The following is a 20,271-nucleotide window of genomic DNA, read 5'->3' on the forward strand; positions in this document are numbered from 1 at the left end:
CAACATCTTAAATATATTTAAAAATTATTTTTAAAATTTGGATTGATGGCCATAAAAGGAAATAAGTCATACAAAGAAATAACCCTGCATCTAAAATGCTTATTATGTTGTAGTATTCTTCATGAACCATCAAATATTATCTCTCTTTCACCAGACCAACATTAAAATTTGATGTTTTGGCTCTCAATGTGTGGAAATCACCTACACACCTAAACTCACCCACGTTGTAAAATAATTTATTAGCAAGCATTTACAAAATCCAGATATTATGTGGAGTTGCATTATCTATTGAGAATTCAATTTTCAGGGATTTTTCAGGGTCTGAAATGATGCTGAATCTTGAAATATCTGCAACAAAAGGGACATACATGGCAGTGAAGGAGCCCCAACCACCTGCAGGAGTGTATCAATCCAGCTGCATATTGATATAATTAGACATAAGAGCTATTAAGTATCACATATTTCAATCAGTGGAATAACTGTAAGAAAGGAAGAAGAAATTCTCTTTAGTGCAATATCTAAAGAGGCCATTTCTTGTATATTTCACAAATCACAAGTTTCTTCATATTCCTTTATCTCATAATCCACATTCTAGCAATCTATTTTAGAATTGTTGGCGAATAGATGAAAAAGTGATAAATGACTTGGCATACCAGAGATATCTAAAAATTGAATTCATTCTGGGAAGAAATACTAGGGAAAATAAAAGCTAATTCCAGTCTCTGAACTCAGAAAAGATCAGGAAATAAAGGCCTCACGTGCATTTTAAATGTCAGGGGACAGGATAGGACTTAAATGATAAGCTCTTCCAGAAACCCCTGTCATTTCAAAGATGTAGGTAACTACTTTTCTCCCCTTTTGTAGGAGATGGGACGTGCACTCTCTAGAGGAACTGAGTGGAAGGGAGAGTAGCTTGCAGAATACCAAGCACTGATCCTCCTGCCTCACAGTGGCATGGTCCTTAGTTACCTCCTTTGCTATATTCTGCCCTTTTATTTAAACTTTTAACAATGAAAATCCATAGAGTTTCATCCACAAGTATCTTATGTTCTCTCTACACTCATATCCTGAATGATCTTTTCCAGTGTGTGGCTTTAAATCCATATACATGCTGATGATATAGCGCTATGTCTCTGAATTCTTGATTGGTCTAGCCGAATCTTTATTCAAACATCTCTACCCAGAATGTCTAAATAGCATCTTAAATTTCCAAAGTGAATTCTTTTCTTCTCCTCTTGCCCCCTCCCCAAAGCTCTGCTGTATTCACATTCCTTTCAAACTAAGTAATAATTCTGTTCTTCTTGATATTCTGGCCAAAAATCTTGGATGAATCCTTGAGTTACCCCATGATCCGTCAGAAGCAATAGAAATCCATGAGGAAATCCTCTTGATTCTATCTCAAAATGTTTCCAGTATCCAGTCATTTTTCGTCACCTCTCCAGCTACCTCCCCAGCCCAAGCCCCCATTTTCTCTTCTGGGTTATTGCAACAGTGTCCTAATGGTTCTTATACTTCGGTCCATCATCGCCTATTCACAACAGGGCAGCCACAGTTATTTTTGTGAATGCATGTCACTTTTCTGCTCAAAACTCCAATGGCTCTCCATCTCATTCAGAGAAAAAGCTAATCGGTGTCTTGCATATGTAACTCTATGTGATCTCCACTCCCTCCTCCCTCCATGACTTCCCCCTTGTTCATTTTGCTCCAGCACCACTGGTCTCCTTGGCTCCCCCAACCCGGCATATTCCACTTCAGATATTCACACTGGCTGCTTGACCTGCCTCTAAAGCTCAGATGGGAATTGTTCAGAGAGACCTACCTATTTTAACATTCAATTCTTCCCCCACCCTTATACTCCTCATCCCTATACCTGGCATATATATATATATATTTTAGTAGCACTTACCACCTTCGAATGCACTATGTAATGTAGTTATTTATTTCTACCTTCCTCCAATAATATGTAAGCTCCATGAGCACAGGGACTTTTATCAATTACCAGAACTCACAATAATACCTGACATGCAATAGGGACTGTTTTCAAAAGAATAAATTAATTAAAAATAGAGAATAGGGAAGAATATGTACATGTGTCCCTTGGGGGGCTGGGCTAAGGAATAGGAGAGCTCAATCTTTATCCTTAACTGTAGGAGATATGATAGATAATATCTAATACTAGAAATTCAGAAATAATTATATAAGTAGTTTATTTAGAAATAGGGAGATAAACACCTCTCCGGAAAAGCAATATTATATCTGCCTTTTGAAAGTCTAGGGTTTTTTGTCTTTATTTGTCATATAGAACTCTTTGAATCTGTAAACCATTTATTTTAATTACCTGATAAAATTTTTCGGTATAGAAAAGGGTTAATATTATATAAATTCATTATAAATAATTTATTAAGAATTATTAAAATTGATGTTTTTTTATATTTATAAGATGTTATAAGTTTATTTAAAATTTATATTCTTTATTCATAAAGAATATAAATATTTAGATATATTTTATTCACAACATTGAGCGGCATGTTACTGTTAATTGGGGGAAGGGTATACAAATCTAAAATGTAGATTTTAATTAACTAGTGTTCTGTTCAGTAAGTTTAAATATAGTCCTGGGAATATCGATTTGTAAATAAAGAAATGAGCAAATCACCTAAAATTTTACACACATGGGAATTCATTTAATATTTAATAGATTTTTCAGAGCTTTAGAGATCCTAGTTTATTCTTTACCCATTATTTTGTTAAATACCGTTGTTCCATGAAAGAAATAAAATGTTTCCATCATAATTCTGGATAAAATTGTATTCTAATATTATCCTCATTGGAAATAAAATATGTTAACTTGGACTATGCAAGTAATTCTGGCTGGATGACACACTGAAGTCATTTCTCTCATTGGCGTTGGAAGTTTACATTTCTAATTACCCTTAAATTGTTGGAGTAAACCAAGAAAACAATGCTTTGCTTAAATTCCAATTTGTAAAATCTTTCCTAAGCTTTTATGTTTCAAAAATAACCCTTTCTCTCCAATGCAACAAACATAAAAATTAATAAAAAATTGCAGCCACAGTAAAGTTTGGTATTATGAAGTTCCGCTTAGACCACTGAGAATGCTGAAGTTGCATGGCAATATGAGAGAATTTCCATGAACATATATTGACTACTAATGCAGAATAAAGCTTTCTCATTCTCCAACCAAAACAATTAAAAAGGAAAATTATGTTTATTAAAAGCCTATTTATCTCTAGGCTTTTAGCCAAACCCTTTTGAAGATGATTTTCCCAATTGGAAAATTATCAGAAGCAAAATCCTTTCAAGAATACGGGATTTCAAAATTCATCAAGTTAAATTATTCTTTATATATGATTTCTTTCTTAAACTCACAAAACCACTAATATGTGAAAATTACAAATGATGACCTATTGGTTATTGTCCTTTGGTTTAAGAAAAAAGGAGGAAATCCACTTATGGAAGAATTTACCTATGCATTTTTTAATACTAAGAAGTCAATTTTGCATCATCGGGCATATGCAGATAATAAGAGTTCTGTATATTTGAATATTTTGCTTAAGAGTATATATATATATACACACACACACATATATATACATACATATATACACACACACTCTTAGTGTGTAAATATATGAGTGTGTATATATATGAGTATATATATACACTTATGTGGATATATATATACTTGAATACATGTATGTGTCTAAATACTATGTTCTAAGTAAGATCTTTAATGATCTCGATGTGTAGGGTCTTTATTAAGAACAGTGCTCATGGGTCTGCAAATATGGATGTACTAGAATTAATATTATGGCAAAAAGTTTAGTGATTGTGTTACTCTGATTAAATTGAAAGCATGTGAAATTAAGTGACATATCTCTAGTGGTCATTTTTTTGTCTTGCCAACAAGCTCCACCTAATAATTTAAAACTAACTTCAAGGAATTTTCATTTAGCTATTCATTCAAATAAGTTTTGAATTTAGTATAGTAAGGTAAATAATTTATTATTTCTAGTGAGGTTCTATATTCCAACTTTGATTTCTATTGACAATTCATTTTACTTCGTTTTTGTCAAGACAGGTTATTATGCAGTTTACCAAGACTAAATAGAATACAAATTTTATTCTGAGGAAGTTTTTATAGGGCAATGTCTACTACAGAAGCACCTAGCTACATATGGCTATAAAAGCAATGAAATGTAGCTATTCCATATTGAGATATACCGTAAGTGTAAAGTATACAGCAGAATTTAAAGACATAATATAGAAAAAATAAGAATGTAAAAATCTCATCAATAATTTCTTTCTATCTTGAAATAATTTTTGTAAATATTGGGTGAAATAAATACATAATGTCATAATTAATCTCAACTACATGTTTTCCTTTTTAATGTTGCTTTTCAAAAATTTAAAATTATATATGTGACTTGCATTCCTGGCTCACAATACGTCTATGTTGGAAAGCAATGTATAAAGTTATTTTTTAAACTTCTATCTTTCTCTTACTAAATAGTATTAAACAGTGAGTTTGCAAGCTTTTAAAAGGCAATAAAGGGCTGGGCACAGTGGCTCACACCTGTAGTCCCAGCAATTTGAGAAGCTGAGGCAGGAGGATTGGTTGAGCTGAGGAGTTTAATACCAGTCTGGGCAATAGAACAAGACCTCATCTCCACCAAAAAAAAAAAAAAAAAAAATTGCTTGGTGTTGTGGCATACCTGTGTAATCCCAACGACTGGGGAGGCTGAGGTGGAAGGATCCCTTGAGCCCTGGAGGTTGAGGCTGCAGTCAACCATTATTGTGCCCTGCACTCCAGCCTGTGTCACAAAAAGAAAGACTCTGTTGAGGTACCCAGCCTAGAAGTAGTCCATCAACAAATATTAATATAATAAATAACATACAATTAAATGAACAGAAAAAAATTCCTTTAATATCTCTTTTCCTTTATTGTACAATTGATTCATTTGCCATGTTTGTAGGGAACCATTTTCAAAATGTCATACATAATCAGTTATGCATAATCCAGAAATTAAAAGTTATAATTCAAATTTTATATGAATTTAATACAAATAAGGCTTAACTTCATTTTCATTCTACCTTATGTGTGATTATATCTAGAATGCTATTAAAATATATTGGTCTGATCATCTGGCTGGAAGTATGTTGTTGACTGGCAAATGGGAGAATTTTCCACCAGAAAAAAAGTTTCCATAAGATAGCACTAGTGTTGGAAAATGAAGGTGAAACAAAGCCTTCAAAGAAGTATAGAGCCAGCTCCCACAGTTAGATTCTACTTTGTCCAAATATGATTTTTCGTCTTACTGCCCTTAGCCATCAAATGGTCTTTTGACAGCCCTTACTCTGCCTGCTCCTGTATATTCTAGTCAAGAGAGTTGAAATGTCCTCTACTTCCAGGATGATATTAGCCTCCCCTGGTAATGGAACACTCTAATATTTTCCGCTAACTAACTTATCAAGACAAATTGAAGCATTCACATAGTGTATTACAAATCTATTTAATTGAACTGTACATACTTGAAGTGATTTGTGTTTCAATGTTACAGAATGAATGTTTGTGTCCCTGCAAAATTCGTATGTTGAAATCCTAATTCCTAATGTGATGTTTCTTAGAGGTGGAGCCCTTCACAGGTAATTAGGATTAGATGTAATTCTAGGGGTGGGGCTCCCATGATTGGGATAATGCCCTTATAAAAAGATGAAAATATGTGAGATCTCTTTCTCTGCATGTACACACCAAGGAAAGGCCATGAGAAGGACACGGCCAGGAAGAAGACCCTCACCAATAACCTGACCATGGTGGCACCCTAATCTTGGATTTCCAGCCTCCAGAACTATATGACATACATGGCTGCTGTTCAAGCCACCCAGTCTATTTTATTTCATTATAGCAAACTGAATTGACCCATATGTACATTCAGTCTCCTTATTCTACTACCATGCTACAAATTCATATTTGTACATTCCATTGACCAAAGCCCAAGACACAAATCGAAGTCTTTTAGAAGTGGATAATGAAAGCTGAACCTAACAGAGAAGAAATGCACCCTGACTGTCCACCTGTGCCTCTCGTATGATGCAGACTCACCTTTTGAGCCTATACTTATTAGTCAGAATCTATTTCCTCTGCTTGTTGTTTTGTTTCCAACGGCCCTTGACTAGCCTGATGGCCAACAGGACAAATGTAGCAAGAAAGGCTCACTGAATAGCACAGATTTGCTATGTATCAGTGTAGGAAAAAGCATGTTACTAAGTTTACTTGAGAAACTCAGCCAGTGTTCCCATGTAATCATAGTGAGAGGAACACAAATGAAAGCTCTTCTTTAAAAAAAAAAAAAAACGCATGTGTACTAAGAGCTAGACTCCCTTTTCCAAGGAAAGACCAGCCAGGTTGTAATGAAAACACCTTTAATCCTTCTCAACTTAGGCTACAATCCTACAAAATATACAGTATATCTGCTTGGAAAAAAATAAACTTTTTATAGCCAGTGGCAAGATCTCATATAAGTTGCAAAGTGATTGGAAGGCTTTTGGCTTGGTTTGGATTTCTGGTCCTTTACCTGAGTTGTTAATTGAATTAGATTTTTGGCAGAGACCATGAGCCAAGAAATGACAATCAGATCCCAGATCTCAAAACTTCATGGGCAAAGATGACCAATTATTGCAAGGAGACACCACCTCAGACTCTAATTAGTTATGGAAGTTTGTGAGCAAGGTAAGGAATAGAGCATTTCCAAAGATGGAATGAAGGCATTATCATGAACATGGTCATGTTCAGTACATATATTTTAAGTGTTTATTTCTGTAGAATCAGCATGAGAAACATATTCTCATGGTTGTTTTATTTTTCAACTAACTTCAAATCCAAAGATATAAAACAAATTTTGAAGAACTTGACCATTAGGTGAATCAAGAGTAAACTATTTGCAATTCATAGCTTTTTCCAAGTCAATAGAAATTTTCCCCTGATACTTGGATTTATCAGTGCTCATAGTTTTTGATACAGCAGTGTACTTTAAGTTATACTCAAAGGTTCCAATGATGATCAGAATTCTTCTCCTTTTTATTTGCCTCTTCTCAACTACATACCCTCTTACTGCCTCAAATAGAGTAACAACTGTACTAGGGTGCTTAAAATATATTTTATGATAGTAATCTATGGCAATAGAAGTGACTCTCTATTCTACTGCAGATATAAACACCATAAGAAAAGACATACTTCAATGGATAAGTCAAAAGTCTTTGACTTTTCCTGATAGTGTTTATAAGAAATACAGCTCTAATTTATCAGATGTGTTATAAAGAAAAGTCAGAGAGTGAAAGTTTGATAGTAGGGTTAGAAAAAGTTGTGGAGCAATACGTAAGGTTGGGGAGAAGAGATGTTATTAGAGACAATACGTAAGGTTGGGGAGAAGAGATGTTATTAGAGACAATACGTAAGGTTGGGGAGAAGAGATGTTATTAGAGAAAGGTCAGCAAGTGCAAAAGTGTTCTTAAAATACTCACTATAAAATATGTTACAATTATAGAAATATGAAACTGTGATTTAAATGTGCCTACTAGCAGCATCTAGCTAGAAACCGCCTTTTTTTTTTTTTTTTTTTTTTTTTTGAGGCAGAGTCTAGCTCTGTTGCCCAGGCTGGAGTGCAGTGGCCTGATGTTGGCTCACTGCAACCTCCACCTACCACATTCAAGTGATTCTCCTGCCTCAGCCTCTCAAGTAGCTGGGCCTGCAGGCACCCACCACCATCTGGCTAATTTTTGTTGTTGTTGTTGACACAGTGTTTCGCTCTTGTTGCCCAGGCTAGAGTGCAATGGCACGATCTCAGCTCACTGCAACCTCCGCCTCCAGGTTCAAGTAATTCTCCTGCCTCAGCCTCCCAAGTAGCTGGGATTATAGGTGTGTGCAACCACGCCCAGCTAATTTTTTTTTTTTTGAATTTTTAGTAGAGATAGGGTTTCACCATGTTGACCACGCTGGTCTTGAACTCCTGACCTCGAGTGATCCGCCCACCTCAACTTCTCAAAGTGCTGGAAGTACAGGCCACTGTGCATGGCCGAAACCCCCTCTTAAGATAATAGGTCACATCACCATAGCATTAATGTCCACACACAACTCAGTATATTACTCCACTTTGCTTCAGTAACAATCTTACATATCGATGATTTATAGGAAGCATATTTGTTTTACTCACGTTTCATGTTAATGCTTCTGAGTCAGCAAGTGCTGCTCTACCTCCTGTGTCTTCTCATTACTCCTGTGTCTTCTCATTAGGTGACCTTCAGTGGCAGAGAGAAAAGAATGACAGGAGGGGAGACATGGGTGCCACTTAACACTTCTGCTCAAAATTAGCACTCTGTCACTTTTCCTCACACTCTACTGGCCCACATCAACAACATGGCCAAGCCAGATAATGGGGTGGAAATGTATACTCCACCTTCAAGGAGGTACTTGAAGTCACATAGCTATGGGCAGAGATGTATACTTCTTTCTAAAGGAAGTTATCCAACAATTGTAAAACATAATGCAATTTGCCAAAGTGAGTAGTTCAAGTGCAGGAAGAATAAGCCCCAGAGAGTTTGGTCTTGGCCATAGCTCCTCTTCTTTTAAGTGGATGCCATAGCTTAAGTGTACTTTGTAGAAAAAGATTTCTAAGAAGACTGAATTTGTTCAAAATGGATATAATCTCAGTGGCTCTCCAACAATGCTAGGTCTTTCTGGTAAATTCTACTCATAGCCACTGGCAGAAATACCACTGTGCAGAAAAAGACACCGGAGAAATAAGTTTCTAGCCTGTACATAAACTTCCAGAATAACTAACTCCAAACGTTTTAATTGTCATAATAGTCAAGTCATACATAATCCTATCATAGTTATATAGGGCACAGCAGTGTTAATTTACAATAATTATCTCTGTAAATGATGTTAAATATCAGATATATCTTAAAGGAAGTTGTGAAAATCCAACAGATTGGTATTACTAATTCAAAAGAAGACAAAAAATAAATGTTGAACTCACTAATGTCATTGAAACAGCCTCCAGATAATTTACCATCCTAATGTGACAGAGAAGAAGAGTAATTTAGAGGAATGGAAATAAAAAAGTTTTTAAAAATTACATGATGTTATCAGAATTGCAAAAAATCTGTTGAATAATAATTGTGTACAGTTTTAAATGTAAAACATAGTAGAGAATAGAACAAGTTACAGCAAAGAGAAAAGTCTAAATATAATTCTATTCATTTGCATTTTAAATTACAAATTGATGGTCTGCATTGGATGTTAAGCAATTAGGGAAGGATCTTCAAATTTTAGCATGCATGGAAGCCACTTGGGGACCTTGCTTAACACACTTATTTTCCAGAATTCCCCAGGCTCTGGCCCAGAGATGCTAATTCAGCAAACCTATTGGCATCTAGTTATATAGGTTTTAATGAGCTCTTGGGAGAGACTGATAAAAGTGGTCAGGGGATCAAGCTTTGTGAAACAATGAACTATAAAAGCAAATAAGAGATCCTTTAAATATTCTTTAAACACCTAATGATATCCTAGGAAGAATTATTTTTATGTGACAATGATGAATTTGTTGAAAATATAAGACTGAATAATGACCCAATTTGTACAAGTTTATTTTATTCTGTTGTTTTGAAATTTCTAAAAATAGTCTGCATTATAAAAGTTACTAATTATGCTGTAGTTAAAAGTGTGTAATGTACTGAAAAAATATAAATGGAGTTTGGTGCACTATTCCTACAGTCCTACTTCTTAACAGTGATTTCATATTGAATGTTAAATGCATTTGAGTTATACAGAAGATGTGCATTAAAAAATAAGAAAATGCTCTGACATAAAAAAGACATAGGTCAAATCATAAGAGTTGCAAGTAAAAATTCTCTGTCAATAATGTCACCATTACATGCATAACATTTTGCCACATGACCCTACTTATTAAAAATTTAGGTTAATATGGTTATACAATCCACAACACTTTGAATTAACATGAATGAATTTGAAATTTCACCAAAATACTTGCCTCAACTTGTACACTGTCATGGCTGGTTGGTACACTAAAGTGTTGTTTGCATTTATGGTAGAAAATATTTATCATTTAAATATACCCATTTATCATTTAAATATACCCACTGTAAACTTTTGTTTTTATTTCCTAGTTGATTGTTGAAGAGACAAACCTATAATTACAGTTGGAGCATTTAATATCTCTGTCTCACTAATCGATAGAACAACTAGAAAGAAAATCAAGGGTACAGAGAAAATATCACCATCAATCAACTGTCTCTAATCTACTTTATAGGCCATTCCAAAACAGTAGAACCCATATTATTTTCAAGAACCCTCAGAATTATTTCAAGGAGAGTTTAAATCTTTGACCATAAAAAACATCTCAACAAACTTATAATTAAAATCATATGGAACATGTTCTCAAACCACAATGGCATCAAATTAGAAATCAATAGCAGAAAGAGTAAATGGAAATCTTCAACTCAAAAACACACTTCTAATGAACCATGAGTTAAACAGCAAGTTTCAAGAGAAAAAAATAGTAATTACATTGAACTTAATGAAGATACAACATATCAAAATTGTGCCAAACTGCTTTAGTTGAAAGATAAATTTGTAATACTAAATGCTGTGTTAGCAGAGAGGGAAATTCAAATCTATAAGCTCCTACCTTAAAAACCTGGAAAAAGAAGAGCCAAATAAACCCCTAACAAGCAGAAGAAAAGAAAAAGTATAAAGCAGAAATTAATGAAATTTAAAACAAAAAATAAATTTTAAAATAGTTCTTGTAAAGATGAAACAAAAATGATAAACCACTAGTGAGACTGACAAAAAAGATAAAAGAGACACAAATTGTCAATATCAGGAATGAAATGGGACATTGTTACAGTGATTCTGTCTAGCACTGTAGTCATCAAAATATAATAAAGGAATACAAGGAACAATTTTACTCCCAAAAATTTGACGACATAGATGAAACAGGCCTATTTCTCAAAAGCACAAACCATTACATCTAACCCAAAATGATAAGAAAATTTTATACAAATTAAAATAAATCTCTTTTAAAAATCAACCCAGGATGGCGACAAACTTAAATGTCAAAGATAAAACCATAAGGACAAGACAGTAAAAAAAAAAAAAAAAAAAAAAAAAAAAAAAACGGCAAAATCATATAGGAAAAGCCAGTAAAGACTTTGGCACCTACACAATGAGTTGTTAGTCTTTATACCAAAACCACGATCCATAAAATGAAACTGATAAATTGTATTTCATCAAAATTGAAACTACTCTGTGAAGGACTCTGTTAAGAGGATAAAAAGGCAAACCATAGACTGGATGAAAATATTTGCAAACCACATGATACAGACTAAATTCATTGTGCCTCCTCCAGATTTACATGTTGAAGTCCTAACCCAGAGTACCTTAGAGTGTGGCTGATTTTTTTGAGATAGGGCCTTTAAAGAGGTAATTAGGGGAAAATGAAGTCATGTGAATGGGCGTCAATCCAATATGACTGGTGTCCTTATAAGAAATTAGTAAACACACACTTACACATGGAAGACCATGTGAAGACAGATGGAGAAGACAGCTATCCACAAACCAGGGAGAAAGTCCCTCAAAGGAAACCAACCCTGCCAATGCCTTGATTTTAGATTTCCAGCCTCCAAACCTGTGAGAATTTTTTTTAAATTTACTCCACCCAGGCTATGATACTTTGTTATGGCTGCCCAAGCAAACTAATACACCTTACATCCAATATGACTGGTGTCCTTATAAGAAGAAATTAGTAAACACACACTTACACACACATGGAAGACCATGTGAAGAAAAAGGGAGAAGACAGTTATCCACAGACCAAGGAGTAGTGGACTAGTATCAAGAATATATAAAGAACTCGAAAGAAAAATCCAGTGAGATAATGGGCAAAAGACTGAAGGGACATTTCACTGAAGAAGATATATGGCAAACAAGGACATAAAAAATGTTCAATCTGGCTGGGTGTGGTGGCTCACGCTTGTAATCCCAGCACTTTGGGAGGCTGAGGCGGGTGGATCACGAGGTCAGGAGATCGAGACCATCCTGGCTAACACAGTGAAACTCCGGCTCTACTAAAAAAAAAAAAAAAATACAAAAAAAAATTAGCTGGGTGTGGTGGTGGGCACCTGTAGTCCCAGCTACTCAGGAGGCTGAGGCAGGAGAATGGCATGAACCCAGGAGGCGGAGCTTGCAGTGAGCTGAGATCATGCCAATACACTCCAGCCTGGGCGACAGAGCAAGACTCCAATCTCAAAAAAAAAAAAAAAAAAAGTTCAATATTTTTAACTCTTAGGAAAATCCAAGTTAAAACAATGAGATGACACTACATACCTATCAGAATGCCTAAAATAAGAAAATAAGAAATGTCTTATTTCTTATTGAGACCTATAAGAAATGTCTTATTTCTTATTTAGACCTATAAGAATGTCTAAAATAAGAAAAAGTGACAACACAAAATATTGACAGAGAAAATGGATCACTCATATGTTGCTGTTGGGACTTACAAAATGTTACACCCGTTCTGGTAAGGAGTGTAGCAGTTTCCTACAGAAATAGCTGTAACAGCCTTTGTTCCCATAGCTCACCAAGCAATTCCAGAATTGCAATGCATGTTCTTCAAAATAGTGATCCTCTTTAACAAATGACCTCTATCTTCCCAGTTGTATTTTTTATCTGCACATTTCTTGTTGGTGAACTGAATTTATTCCTGTTGTTTGCCACGTAATACCTAGAAAGGTGATTTAAATACTACTCTGGCTCTAGAGGGGAAGAAAATAGCTTACCAGCTACATTTGATAGGATGTCATGGAAGTCAATGAATATAGGAACTTCCTGTGTTATTATGTTACATATGATCTTTCCCTCCCATCTGCTGCTCAAAATTTGCTATTCAATCACTTAATGTATATTCCTGCATTAGATAAGAATACAGATTTTATGGCATAAATCAGAGCAGTGGGAACTGTTGATAGATCATCAGAAGCTATTTTTCATGTGACTATGAACAAAGAATTCTTCCCAGATAACCATGGATCTTTGGCTAAAAAGCTCCCACATAATTTTGGATTGTTTACTTTTTCTTCTTTTCTGTTTTGTTTCATTAGTTGTATAAAGAACATTGCCACCAACAACCAGGGGAAAACAACACAGAAACATAGAAAATTTCACAACTGACAAAGCTTTTCTACCTTCATTATCCATTTCAATCGTATGCCAACCATGTTAGATATCATCGTTCTCTCTTTATAGATGTAAAAGAGGTGAGCCTTGGAGATATTGTGGCATATATGAAAATATTTCAATTGTGATAGTAAGAGGCAGTTTTTTAGAGCCATATTCAAATGTGAACATTTTTTTCCACATCCCATATAACAACTGTTTTCCTAAAAAGCACTTGGCCAAACAACATAATAAAAAGAATTGCTTAGGCCAGGCGTGGTGGCTCACACCTGTAATCCCAGTACTTTGGGAGGCCGAGGCAAGTGGATCACGAGTTCAGGAGTTCAAGACCAGCCTGGCCAAGGTGATGAAACCCAGTCTCTATTAAAAATACAAAAATTAGCCAGGCATGGTGGTGGGTGCCTGGAATCCCAGCTATTCGGAAGGCTGAAGCAGAGAATTGCTTGAACCTGGGAGGCAGAAGTTGCAGTGAGCCAAGATCACGCCACTGCACTCCAGCCTGGACGACAGAGCAAGACTTCCTCTCAAAAGAAAAAAAGAATTGGTTAAGCAACATAGTAACTTTATTTATTCCATGGTTGAGTACTCAGATTTTGTACGTATACATGTTGCAACGAAAAATATAATTAAACATTATTTTCAAAACAATTGAATAGAGTGATCAGCACAGGTCCCTGAAAAAAGACTTGACTCGTCTTTTCTATGAGAGTGTGTGCATGTTTCTTGTTCAGATGAGACCCTAGAAGTACTATTTATAGACTGTAAGATTGAAAAACTCTACATTTTGAACATTTCTTAATAACTAATTCCACAAGTCTATTTATGAATCAGAATTTCCTCCTATTTCTCCCTTTTCCAGCGTGAGCTCTAAATTCAAGAAATAGTGAGCTGGAAGAAGGCTTAGGAAGAGAAATAATTCTAAATGATTAAGTAAACAAAATAATTTGATCAGTATAACTCTAGTCTCCTGACAGCAAATAAAACAGAGAATTAACAATTAACAGGAACATATGATGACTTCATTCATTATCAGTAATAATGCTATCTGGACTTCATGAGGGGCTGGACTTGGATGTTTATACTTACTTTGGAATTTTATCTCATAAATTTTCTCAACTCTGGAGAATTTATTTAACTCTTGCTGTACTATACCAAGGATTAACCACTGTATACAGTAGAGAAAATACAGATATCCTGAAACAGAGAAGATTCTAGAGTTTACATGGAAGCAGGAAAGAAATGACAATTATGGAAAATTTATCCCACGGTGATGGACAAGGGCTCACACAACAAACACATTTTCTATGTCTCCAGTTCTCACCTACAATCTAAATTTGTGTGTGTGTGCAGAATGCTTAGAGAATTAATCTAGTTTTTGAAGATTCTGATCCAACAGACTATATGCAAAACATGGTGATTTTAACATGTAGTTTAGTTTACTTATTATTTCTGAAATGCAGCACATATTTTTGCCTAAGTTTTTCTTTTTCCTTATTGTCAATGATGAAGAAATATCCATGATATAAGACTCAGGACTGGAGACTTTGTCTCTCACCACTGAGATCAGTGAACGTGGCAAGAGTCAATCATTCCATCTCTATTATAAAACCCCAAATATAAGATTTTATTCTTCATACAATCTGGTGCTAATAATAACAGTAACAAAAATCATGAATATTCTTTCATGTTTATAAGAAGATCCCTCCATTTTCTGCTACTTCCTGCCTCTTCATTTATATGCCAGCAACACAGAGTTACCCATATTTCTCTGAATACCTCTCATGCTTACAATTGATTTCTTAATTTTGCTGTCTGAATATCCTTCCTCTGCTTGTTTGCCTTGCTACTTTCCTCTCATCTTTCAAGATTCAGCTCCAGGTTGACCACATCTAGAAAGTCTTCCCACCGAGGCTCCTCAGATACTGTTTTTATCCCCTCTCTTCATCTCTTTTTCATCCTTCATTGTAATGGCCATTTGTTTTTCTGTCTCCCTATTAGACTGCCAGCTCCCTGGGTAAGGAATTCAGATATCAGCATAGCTCTATCCTGGTGCTTTATAGTATCTGGCACAATGTATGTCTACAAAACATTTTTTATAAATTAATGTATGGCTAATATTTTATTTTAAAAGGTAGAGCTTATAAAGTAGGAGCATGATATTTTATCAATCTTTCAGGACAATCTTTAGAAGTGGAAAGAGCAGCAAAAAAATACTCCAAGATGAACGTCTCAGACTAGTTTGTGTTGGAACCTGGACTTGAAACAAATTCTATGCTGAAACAAACAACAGCAACCAATAAGCTTTCTTTAGTACCACTGAATATATAGGGAATGTGGACATGAAATTAAAATATACTATTTTATTTATTCCTCATGACAGCCCTACAGAGGGCAGCACAGATAACATTATCCCTATTTTCCAAGTGAGGATACTGAAGTTTGGAGAGTTTATGTGACTTTCCCGAAGTGGCAGGCACAATAAACAGAGAGGCTGAGAGTCAAGCCCTGTTCGAATTCACTCCAAATCTGTGCTGTGAAGGGCAAGACCGTAAAACTTCTCAAACCGTATTCTTCTCGGTGTGGCTAGGATTACTTTTCCAAAATATTATTACATTCATTGTTTCTATTGTTCAAACTCTGCAAATACACATTTGGTAACATAGCAGTGCACATTCAAAGAGATGGTATCAATGCGTTATCTACCATTGACAAGAATCCAGGCCTCCAGCAGGAGGGAAAAAAGAGATCCTGGTTATGTGAATTGCCAGCTACAGCCCTTGCCTCAGAGTTAGGTTCTAGCAAGTCTACACCTCTGCCTCCAGACATATACCATGAATATAATATTTACTTTAACTTTTTGGGGTGTTATATTTTCTAAACTCAATTTGACATTTAATTATATTCAGATATTTAAAGAAACAATTTTATTCTGAGTTTCTCAAAAACAAACTCTCAGATCCAGAATTAATTTGGAGAGTTTTCACTCTGGAGAGAAGCTGTTGTTACATTTGAATCCTCTACACTTTCTCCTTCTTCTCCTACCACACACCAAATGTGTATTTTCTTCAGAAGTCATCAACTTCATTAAACATAATGTAATTTGGCTGTTTGAAATTCACAATGTATTAAAAAGTCAAGAGCAAAACCTTTGAGAAATAATTTAATGCTGAAAATTATCTTTTTCTCTTTTTCCTTCAATTCATACAAACATTAAAGGTTTGTTACAGGTAATTTGGAGACATCATAGTGAACGTGATTTCATTTATTGAAATAATGTTGTCTTCCAACACACAGAATGGGAAAAAATATTTGCCAACTATCCATCTGACAAACGCTTAATAAGCAGAAAATATAAGGAACTCAACTCAATAGGAAAAAATCTAATAATCTGATTTAAAAAAATGGGCAAAAGGTCTAAGAAAGACATACCAGTGGCAGAGAAATGCAAATTAAAACCACAATGAGATATCATCTCACCCCGGTTAAAATGGCTTTTATTGAAAGGGCAAACAATAACAAATGCTGATAAGGATGTGGAGAAAAGGGAACGCTTGTACATTGCTAGTGGGAATGTAAATTAGCACAGCTACTATGGAAAATAGTATGGAAGTTTCGCTACTATGGAAAACAGTATGGAAGTTTCTCATAAAACTAAAAATAGAACTATCATATGATCCAGCAATCCCACTGCTAGGTATATACCCAAAAGAAAGGAAATCAGCATATCAAATGTAGATCTGTACTACCATGTTTAGTGCAGCACTATTCACAATAGCCATGATTTGGAAGCAACAGAAGTGTTCATCGGCAAACTAATGGATAAAGAAAATGCGGTACACAATGAAGTATAATACCATTCAGCCACAAAAAGAATGAGATCCTGTCATTTGAAACATTATGGATGGAACTGGAGGATATTATGTGAAGTGAAATAGGCCAGGCATAGAAAAACAAACTTCACGTTTTCACCCATTTGTGAGAGCAAAAAAATTAAACAATCGAACTCATGGAGATAGGGAATAGAATGATGGTTATCAGGGGCTGGGAAGGGTAGTGGGGCAAAGGGGTGGAGTCAGGATTATGAATAGGTACAAAAATATAGCTAGAATGAATAAAATCTCCTATTTGCTATCACAACAACAGGGTGACTACAGTCAACGGGGTTAAAGACCAGCCTGGCCAACATGGTGAAACCCCATCTCTACTAAAATACAAAACTTAGCCGGGCATGATTGCAGGTGCCTGTAATCCCAGATACTCCGGAGGCTGAGGTGGGAGAATTGCTTGAGCCTTGAGCAATTGCCTCTGCCTTGAGGCAGAGGTTGCAGTGAACCCAGATTGCACCACTGCACTCCAGCCTGGGCAACAGAGTGAGACTCCGTCCCCCCACACACACACAAAAAAATTGTTAAAAAATGAAAGAATAAGAATGTTTGTAACACAAAGGAAGGATAAATGCTTGAGGTGATACCCCCCATTTAACCTGATGTGATTATTATGCATTATAAGACTATCAAAATATCACATGTACCCCATAAATATATGTACCTACTAGGTACTCATAAAAATTAAATATTAAAAAAGATAATAAAAGACTAATAAAAAATGTTGTCTCTAATGACTATAAAATGTATTTGAAATACATAGATGATTCCTATAGCCCCCCACATAATGATTTTGTACCAAGAGGGTAAAGTATAAGCTTATCTGATTCCCAGGTTATTTCTCAATATCTTACATCTAGCTTTTACAAATGACACATAAGAAAATGAGGAGTTTTGTTCTAATAGGAAAAAAAATACTATTTAACCATGTAATAAGACCCCTGACTTTTAAGCTAAAAGAAATCAAAATTTTTTTAAAGTAATATTGCCCATTATGGGCCTTTTATATTTTTCTCACTGTGATTTCATCACTAGGCATTGAATAATTGCTTGTAACATTCTATTCCTTCAGCATTTATTTCATCCTGCTGCCTCACTTCCCATTAAAGGATCTAAACATAAATTGTTATACATCATAGCTTTTCAAAACTATCAGAAACCTATTTTAAACATTTTACTGACCTAAAAATAGATTTATTTTCCAGAGGTTCTAACAATTCCAAAATCCTAACAAGTATATAGAGAGTAAGATATTATAATCCCAAATTTGCCCAAGTCACTCATCTTTTTCATTGTGATAAAGAAGCAGTTTTGGGGTAGCAATGAAAGCCCAATTTGCCATAAATCAATGTCACATATTGTCTTCAAGCTTCAGAAAAATTAAAGCCTTAGTAAGTGACACACCTTCTGTTCAAACACTTATAGTTTGCTATAGATACTAGCACTAGTACAGGGATTTATAAATAAAGCTATAGATTAGTGATCAAAGCAGAAATAATGGGAAAATAAATACCTTCCCTTTCCCTCTTCTTGTTGTTAAGTTTCTCTTCTTCACAGACCACAGGAAGACACTGAAACTGCTGTTACCCATACCAAAGAGTGCTTGTTATTCTGTTCTTGAAGCTGCCCCAGCAACCAGTGACCTGTTTAAGAACCTGTGTTGACAAGCTCCACAGGTGTCCTGGCTTAATGTTGCTCTGGAGTGCTTTTAATAGATAAGCATACTCTATCTACTCTGGCAAAGAAAAATAGGGCGGGCAATGAAACAACCATTTCTCTAACCTGAGCTGAATACTTAACATAAGTCAAGGGTAAAGAAAACATTCTGCTTTTACAGTGTCCTGAGATGCCATTGAAGGGCTGCCCTTTAGTTTATATATTTATGTATCATCCATATAGGCAGAAACCAGTTCATTCAATGAAACTAGACTGAGATAATAAAGGTTTAAAAAGGTTTTGAAAACATAAGCAGAGGCATTTGGAAATATTATAAAAGTAATTCAATAATAGTTCTTACTTTAAGAGTTAAACCTTCCAAATATTTGATTTTTCATGGGCCCATGTTTGATTATTCATAGATACAATTTTTGGTTAATTTTGGTTAGTTATACTAAAATAATTCCATAAATTAAAGTAATGATTTTATAATCTCAGGATTTTGTTTCTGTGTAATTGTCAGAAATAAAAATATAAGAGTATAATAAGGAAAAGATTGATGTTACATAATGTACATAAATGCAAATATATTCTGAAATTAAATCCACTGCTACTTTTCTTATAAAGATTTACTTATTCTTATGACAAATGTGGTCATGGTCATAGAAAAAAAGACTACATGGGGAAAATTTGGAATGTGAAAGATAAACTTCGCTGTTCTACTTACAGAAGATGGCAAACTTGTGCAAAGGGTGTGTATTTTCCTTTACTAAAAGTTGTTTTTGCAATAAAATCAAGAATCATCTACCCAGGAGACCACTCAAACTTGTTAATTCAAAATGTAGGAAAAGATGTGGGCCTGGGTTTGCATACCTATCCACAGAATGGGCCTGATTTGTGGCAATTTCCTTTCTGGATATCTGAAGTGTTTTCTCTCTCTGTATATCTATAGCACACTCTATCTCCAGAGAACTGTGGAGATGGAGGACTCTGATAAAGGTATAGTAAGAATCCAGCAAAGGTCACTGGATATATATCAGAACAATTCCATCCATTATACAGAGAACTGGATACACAGGGAACTGAATGAAGTGTCAAAAATCCTTCCTGGTGCACAGGGAAGATGACCACAAGCTAGTCTTACAGTATCTATATGATGTCCCAGAAACTGTACACCCGGCAGCTGCTAGACCGCAAGATAAGGGTTCCAAATGCTACCAATAAACAAGCAGAATTTGGACTCCAGAATATAATGTAAGACAATGAGGAAAAAGGTAATGTCTATTTCTAGGATTAAGGGATGAGTGTATCCTAATGAAATAGGTAAAATAAAATTAAAAACCCTCCAATTTCTAAAAACTGGTATCCAAAATCCATTTATTGTCTAAGAAAAGCATGATCATTATTGCAGGCTAAATGAAACAAGGAAGAGAACTGCCAGTTTCAAAACACCAATGC

At 35.0% G+C, this 20,271-nt stretch overlaps 1 protein-coding gene and 1 long non-coding RNA gene across 3 annotated transcripts in view; one reads left to right on the top strand and one right to left on the bottom strand.

Moving 5' to 3' along the window:
* The window catches only part of GPC5 (glypican 5), a 1,453,661-nt gene that overhangs the window by 1,285,863 nt on the left and 147,527 nt on the right, over positions 1-20,271 (top strand). The window lies entirely within an intron of this gene.
* Positions 221-18,757, bottom strand: LOC104001887 (uncharacterized). 2 transcript variants are annotated; one of them, XR_673883.4, is made up of 5 exons: positions 18,671-18,757; positions 9,057-9,093; positions 8,232-8,316; positions 4,737-4,835; positions 221-348 (listed from the first exon to the last, which is right to left on the bottom strand). It is a non-coding gene; the product is annotated as an uncharacterized LOC104001887 (long non-coding RNA). The 2 variants fall into 2 exon arrangements; XR_673884.5 differs by lacking the exon at positions 9,057-9,093 and having other exon boundaries at positions 18,671-18,755.

This window comes from Pan troglodytes, chromosome 14, assembly GCF_028858775.2.
Source record: "Pan troglodytes isolate AG18354 chromosome 14, NHGRI_mPanTro3-v2.0_pri, whole genome shotgun sequence".
NCBI classification, from domain to species: domain Eukaryota; kingdom Metazoa; phylum Chordata; class Mammalia; order Primates; family Hominidae; genus Pan; species Pan troglodytes.